We start from the raw sequence: 7,448 nt of genomic DNA on the forward strand, positions 1-7,448 counted from the left end.
CCGGAGCCCCGGCCGGCAGAGGTGGCGACTAGAACTTTGTGTGTGCGTGCGTGTGTGTGTGCGTGTGAGTGAGTGTGCGCGCGCGTGCCGGGCGGGGAGGGGACTCGACGAGGAAGCGAGCACTCGGCTGGCCAAGTGTCGCGCCCAGCTCGCAGCGGGTTGGCGCTCGCGGAGATGGGAGTGGAATGAATGAATGAAGGCGTGGGCGCCGGCCCTCCCCGGAGGGTGAGCGAGTAGAGGAGCCTCCCAGACCCGAGCGAGGTCAGAGATCCCGGAGCCATTCCGCACACGCCTCAAAAACCAGCCCGGGCTGGGGGGCGGGGTCGCGGAATTACAGTGGGACCCCAGTTTCCAGGCCACCCTGATTTTCGCCTCCTGGCGTCTACACTGCCCTGGGGGCAGAGGGTGGGGGCCTCCTCCTCCTCCCGAATGGGAGGTTCACACGGTCCCCTTCCCAGGCCCTGCCTCCCCAGCCTCTCCATCCAGGACTCAGCCCAGTCTTCTGCAAAGTCCCCGGCTCCAGACTCTTCCAGCCCCTCGTGCAGGTCTGGATGGGATGCCCCGCCATCAGCTCCAAGTTAGGAAGACTTGTTGCGTTTCCTCTTCCGCAGCGTTATGGAAACCGTGGGGCGTGACACATGAACAGAGCATCGAATAAATCCGGTGGATGGCAACCAGCTCTTAAACCAATGAGACAGAGCCCCATAGAACATAGGAGATGCCATTGCCCGTAGGAAAGGCACCCGCTGTTCCACAAACCTTGTGTTCGGCCATCTACGCTGGACAAGCACAGTGGACCCTGAGGCCAAGCGTTTCCTTACTGTGGGTCGGGTCAGAAGGTCAAAGGCTGTCTTCTGGGGGTGTATAGCAACCATCTCTCCCACCATACAACTTCCTTTAAAAACAAAGTCATGATTTTTTTTCACTATTTCTTATCTCCCCAACCTGCATACCCTCTCCCACTTCCCACCACACACACTCACACACACACACAAATGTTTTTAAAAAGGACGCGCCCTTTTGCACGCTTCCCCCAAGGTGTTTTGTCAGGGCACATCGTCCCCCTTCATCTCAGGATGCTCTCTGGGGTCCCCATCCTCCCGTCTCCACAGTCAATACTGCACTTCCAGCTCTCTTAGACTGACCCCCTGCATTTGCAGAATCCCCGACTACCGTTGCTAGAGGAGACCTCAGAGGTCATCTAGGCCAGCCCTGCCTTTTTAGAGTTGAAGAAATGAGACCCAGAGAGAGAGTCTCCTGCCCAATATCACACAGGATCGATTCTTAGGACTGCCCTGGAGCTCCCACTCTTGGCACGAGTCACTCATTCCCTGTTCTCTACGCTCCCTGCAATCCTTAGCTGGCCCCCCTCGCTCTGGCCCTGCCCCATGGTCACAGCACGTGCTCTGACTATGCCATGCTTCTGCTTACCCACTTCCACGCAGTTTCTGCAGCTGGGCTACATTATCTAGCTCCTTGGCTTTTACTCAAGGCAGGCAGGTCTCAACTTACCTTTCCGATGAGTTCAGCAATCACTGCCTCTCCAGCCGGACTGGTTTCCTCGAGGTCCTCTGCCAGCCTTGCCCATCCGTGCCTTTGTATCTGTGCCCACGCTGCCACTTTCCCACCTTCTCCATCTTCTCTGTTTAACCAGATTCTCTCTGTGCCAGGGGCAGCATGGCAGTGGACAGACCTGGGATCGAATCCCAGCTCCTCCACTCAGCAGCTGTGCGACCGGTCAGATGGCTTGATCTCTGAGCCTCGGTTTCCACCTCGCGAGGATAACGAGAAGACAATAGTACGACTGCACTGTGAATTCTCCCACAGCCTTCGTGATGCAGGTATATGATTACCTGTGACCTCTCTGCCCCTGGCCAGTACTGGTCAGCAGGATGTTCTGCACCGATGTCTTAGAAGCCCCTATGGCTGTTAAACACAAGAGGTGGCCGACGTGACTAACTGAACTTCACTTTATGTTTTCATCCACTTTAACACTCATAGCCACACCTGGCTAGTGGCCACCACGTTGGACAGTACCCTTCTGGCTTGGAAGCTTGGTGAGGGCAGAAACCGTGCTCCTCTTGCCCGGCATTGTTTCTCAGCCGCCGCACACCGCCTGGCCTATGTCTGTTAGGTACCGCACCGGTAATTAAGAATGGACGGTGGCTGTCGTTTCTTGCACACTCACCTGTGACTAGCATAACACTAAGAACTCACACAAACTCACAGTCCTCTCCGCAGCTCCTGAGGTGGGGCTAGATGAGAGAGTTTGTATCGCGCGCTGGTCCATAGTTGGGGTTCAATGAAAGGTGGTTGTTACTATTTCAGACACCTCCCTGTGATCGGCCCCACTGGGTTTTGCCTTGCCCTCCCGTCGGCTTCCAAAAGCACCCTTGTTTGGCTGCCCTGGACTCTGCCCTGATCAGTGATTAGCAGTTGCCTCCGACTGTCCCAGCTGCTGTCTAGCTGCGAGTGTTGTGAGCTGGCTTCGTGGCCTGGTGGTTAAGGCAGCTGGATCCCACACGGCCAACCACGTGGTTCAGGTACTGACCCAGTGGGTGGAGAAACACGCCAGGTCTGTGTGCATACATGCCCAAAATTCTGAAAGGAAGGAAGACGAAAGAGAAGGGATTGTGGCTTGCCCCTTTCCCGTGGGGTGTGGGGGTGGTGCTTCCTCCCTTCCCTCTCTCTGTCTCTTTCTGGAGAATGAACATACCAAAAATTAAAGAAAAAAAAATAAAGACATTCTTTAAGCCCCTCATAAAACACGAATTGAAATGAAGATCACTTGCGTCAACTGAAACCTTTGGGGGTGGACTTCCCCCATAGGAAGAGAACCATCTTGGGCAAGGAAATGGAATCCCAAGAAAGGAGAACAAGGTGAAGCCACCCACCTCCTCCACTGCAGACCACCTTGGCTGAAGCTGTGCCTGCGTAATGCCAGACTTCAGGAAAACCATGACGCTGAGCTAACGTACTGGTCTCACGTGGATGACACGTACTGTTGACATCGATTTAGCTTTTTCTTACATAATTGGCAGACCGAGTGTGCCTGATTGCGTCCGTCCCAGTGACTGCAGCCAAGCAGGGCCAGGGCATAAACTAGCGGTGAAATGCCGCTAAAGGAGAGCGAGAAAAAGGGCCTGAGCTGTGGCCTTGGGAGGCGGGAAAGAGGAAAAGGCACTCTCCTTGGGAGGAGAGGGCAGAGGAGACAACCAGCACAGGGTGGTACTCAGCTTCCCAGGGGAGAGAACACCAGTCAAGGGAAGACTGGGCCACCCAGTGCCATGTGCTGCTGGGAAGTCACAGAAGACAGAAACAAAAAGACATCCATTGGCCTGGGCAGCAGGAGTTAACGGTGGTGACTTACGATGATGGAGTCTAACTGGGGAGGGACTGGGAGGCTCCTTCCATTCTGCCTGAAAGAATGCATGCAGTGTGTCGGGAGGTGAAGGGTCTAGGATGGGAGTGATGGGCAGGCCAGAAGAGGGCACTAGAGGGCATTGTAGGCAGAGAGCACGGCCAGGTACAGGGCTGCCACAGTGAGGGCCCGGAGCTGTCGGTTTGGGTAGAGATAGCATGCGTGTACTTGACTCATTTAATAAACACATCAGCGCCTAGTGTTCCAAGAAGTCAAACATTAACTCGCTTTATCGAGTCAGAGTTCTACAGTACGTGGAACTCTGGGTGGCCAAGAGACTGTTTTGCTTCAGGGTGCTGGAGAAACAAAGATAAAGGCAAGAAGGCTGGGAAGGACTCGTGTCACCCCTGCCACTTACCTCTTCTTAGCTGAGTTTCTGTCACGCGGCCAAGTCTGACCTTTCTCGGGCAGAGTAGAGGACACGTGAGAAAGCTCGGGCCTTGTGTAGAGTGTCCTGGGCTCACAGGGCACATCCCGAAGGGGCTTTCCTCACTCTTGCCTATGGATGTGAAAATGCACATGACAGCGTGTGCAAGGCCGCAAGGTGGAGGTGCTACGCTCTGGGGAATACTCGTGTGGGCGTGGGGCTCCGTCTTTACCTTTCTCTGCTGGTGTGGGGGCTCATGTCCTTTTTCTCTGGATCCTTCTATCTTTTCCACACATTCTCTTTTTCTTCTCCCTCTTCTTTCTTTTCCTATAATTGTTTTTTTTTTTTAAAGAATTATTTCATCTAACTTTATATATTTATTTTTCATTTGACCAGAGAGGGACAGAAAGAGAGAAAGTCAGAAAGCAAGCTGCTAGGTCTGGTACTCAAACTGCGGTCGGCCATGTGGGAGTCCAGCACCCTTAACCACCGTGCCACCTGCTGGCCCCATTCTGCTTCTTAATGAGTCGTAATATAGACCTATTTTTGTTTTAGTTATTTTTAAGAAATTACTTTGTAGGGCCAGCAGGTGGTGTGATGGTTAAGGTTCTGGACTCCCATGTGGCTGATGATGGTTTGAGTCCTGGGCCTGGCTTTCTCACTTTTCCCTTCTCTCACTCTGTCTCTCTGTCTCTTTGGTCAAGTTAAAAAACAATAAATAATAATAATAATTAATAGAATAAAGAAATAATAAAAAAAGAAATTACTTTGTATTTCTGCTTTAAACCTTTGATCCTCTTCAATGATACATTTTGTAACAGAGCAGTGTTTAAGGACTAAGGACTTCTTACCTAAAAGCTCCAGTGACAAGACAGGGCACTGTCTGAGAATTTGAAACAGTAGACATTGCATTCAAATGAAAACACTAGAAGCTATGGCTTTGGGGGCCAAAGGCAGGGCGAGGCTCGGCAGGGATCTGATTGTGGAAATGGCAGTCTTGGAGAATTACACCGGCAAGTCAGGGGAATAGGGAAACGCCATGTACTCTCTGCCTCTGCTCTGAGAAGAAAAAATGATCAGATACCAGAACAGGGGGTGCAGGGGAGGCACGGTGATGCCGTAACAGCACTCAGCAGAAAGGAGTTATCCCCCCTCGCCCCACCTCAAACGCAATCGGCCTGGGGATGAAGAAGCAGCTATAATGCAGAAACACAGAAGGTAGGGCAATTTCGCTGGAGATTGTAGGAATGGGAGATTGAAATGGATTTTGCATGAGAAGCAGTTTCGAGAAGCAAGCCAGCCCCGCAGAGGAGTTTCTGTGCTGGTGGGGAGATGGGTAATAGCTTGGTGTGCCTGACATGCTGTCTAGGCTGAGCCTGGGCAAACTAGGCAGGAATGGAGCAGAGAGAAGCTTGGCGTGGGGGCGGAAGAAGGCTGTGTGTAGGGGCTCTTTTAAAAGCTGGTGGGTCCTGGGGCCGGCAGGTGGCATAGTGGTTAAGGGCGCTGGACTCCCATATGGCCGACTGCAGTTCAGGTCCCAGACCTGGCATCTTGCTTTTTCACTTTCTCTATCTCTCTGTCTCTTTCACGCTGTCCCTGTCTGGTCAAATTGGAATAAATAAATAAATGGATAAATAAAGTTAAATAAAAGATTTCTTTATTAAAAATAAAAGCCTATGGGTCCTGTTAAGCCTCACTCAGTGATTAATCGGCGGACAGGTGCCTTCCTGGTCTCTGCCAAGTTTAACTGCAAGGTTTCTTCCCAGCGACATGAAAGAGCTTGCCCCGGGACCAGCAGTTAGCATAATGGCTATGTCGTTGGACTCCCATGTAGTCGACCGTGGTTTGAGTCCCGGACCCGGTGGCTTGAATTCACGCCAGGCACGTGTGTGTGCGTGCCCAAGATCCCGAGAGGAGAATGGAGGAGAAGGGATTGCGGTGTGGCCATTCCCCCAGGAAGGGGGGTGATTTCTCGCGTTCTGCCTGTCTGTCTCTCTCTGTTTTTCTGGCATGTACCCTATAGCAAAAAATCCTCTCAAAAAAAAAAGAGCTTGCTCTTAGGTGGCACTCCCTGGGGAGGCGGGTGACCCTCATGGCAACGAGCTCTCAGCAGTGACTCTGCTGCGAGTTTGTCGGTGACTTCTTAGGTGCCACAACAAGTCCCCTCCCCGACGCCCCCCTGCTCGGTGTCTCCGCAGACTTCACTGAGGCGCCGACAGTCATGTCATTCTGAAATCACTCTCCCCTGCTCACGGACTTCCGAAGTTTCTTTCAACTCTTCCGCCCATTCCTTCTCTGTCTCACCAAGAAATTCAGTTCTTGAACCGTAACTGCCTACCATGTGCTCGATTCTGCCGCGGAGGCTGGAGCACACACGGGAATAAGCCACTGCCCCGGCTAAGGAGCTTGAGTTCAAAGGAACCCGCCGAGGAAGGAGCACCGTCCCATGAGCTGAAATAAAAAGAGTAATAAATAAATAAAAAGGATGCATGTGGTCAAAAGGTAGCACCGAGGGACAGCTGGCGCGGGGTGCACCGGGGGTAGCAGACGGCAGGTCTGTGCCCAGCACTGAATTCTAGCAGGGAACCGCAAATAAAACAGAAAGACCTGTGCGTCTGGGGTTTGTAAGTCAGAACATTGCTCCTCACGCAGAGCGAGGCCGAGGCTGTGGTCTGGAAGGACGCCGGAGCGCGATTGCTAGGCTGAGAACGTGTGCTGTACTCTGCATGCACCAGGTGTGGGGAGCAAATGAGTTCAGTTTCGAACATGTTGAGCTCAAGATCCCTGCGAGATATTCAGATAGGGATGCTCGGTTGCCAGGTGGGTGTACGGGGCTGGAGCGTGGCCAGGAGCGTTAATGGGCAGTGGAGAGTGTTGAGTCATGAGTGTAGGGCGGCGGCTCACCCAGAGGAGGCAGCGAGACCACACGGGCCAGGAGTACACAGCAAACTGGGGCCTTTGGGCCACTTGCATTAAAATCCCACAAGGGCTTTCTAAAACACAGACCGCTCAAGCAGAATCCCACTTTTCCTGACTGAGGAATCTCTGGGAATGACAGCTCCTGGGGATCTGCATTTTCAAATAATCCCTAGGGGACAGAGTAACAGGAAGAATTCAGTGGCCACTGGCGTGGAGGGAGAAGCGTAGTGCCTGACAGATGGGACTCCGAGGGGGGAGTCCCAGGCCTTTAGCAGGCTGTGTCCTCCTCTTACCCCTCCTTGATTTCCTGGCTCTGTCTGAGATCTCTTGTCTCTCTGCCGGCTCATCTCTGCATCACTGAGGCTGCTATTGGCGTGAACTCTTGACCTCCGGTCCCACATTTCCACCTATGTCCAGACCCCCTGCCCAATAGTGCTCATCCCCTCTGCTACCATTTGAGTGTGCCCCCCCCCAAGTCCATGTGTTAGAAATCTAACTGCCACTGTAATGGTGTTGGGGGTGAAACTGACTCCAGCTATGGCATTAAGCAGCGTAGCTTTGTGCAGTAATTAGGATTAGATAAAGTCATCAAGGTGCAGCCCTCCCGGCTGAATCCTGTAAGAGGGAGACACACATGCCATCACTCTCTCGCCATGCGATGACCCGTACCACTGCAGGACTCTGTAGAGTCCCCACCAGCTACCAGACCCTTACCAGATGTGGCCTCTTAACCTCAACTCT

General features: G+C 52.8%; 1 protein-coding gene across 6 annotated transcripts in view; it reads right to left on the reverse strand.

The window, feature by feature from the left end:
- The window catches only part of HIPK2 (homeodomain interacting protein kinase 2), a 246,202-nt gene extending 243,708 nt beyond the window's left edge, over positions 1–2,494 (reverse strand). For 2 of the 6 annotated variants that reach the window (XM_027770511.1, XM_027770506.1), the window contains exons 1-2: positions 1,513–2,493; positions 760–895 (exon numbers count right to left, since the gene is read on the reverse strand). The gene's annotated coding sequence lies outside the window, so the exon portion shown is untranslated. Of the gene's footprint in view, positions 1–759; positions 896–1,512 lie in introns of all 6 variants that reach the window. The other 4 variants (XM_027770509.1, XM_027770508.1, XM_027770507.1 and 1 more) reach the window with 4 other exon arrangements.
- Positions 2,495–7,448: the final 4,954 nt, after the last annotated feature.

This window comes from Tupaia chinensis, unplaced genomic scaffold, assembly GCF_000334495.1.
Source record: "Tupaia chinensis unplaced genomic scaffold, TupChi_1.0 Scaffold000140_1, whole genome shotgun sequence".
NCBI classification, from domain to species: Eukaryota; Metazoa; Chordata; class Mammalia; order Scandentia; family Tupaiidae; genus Tupaia; species Tupaia belangeri.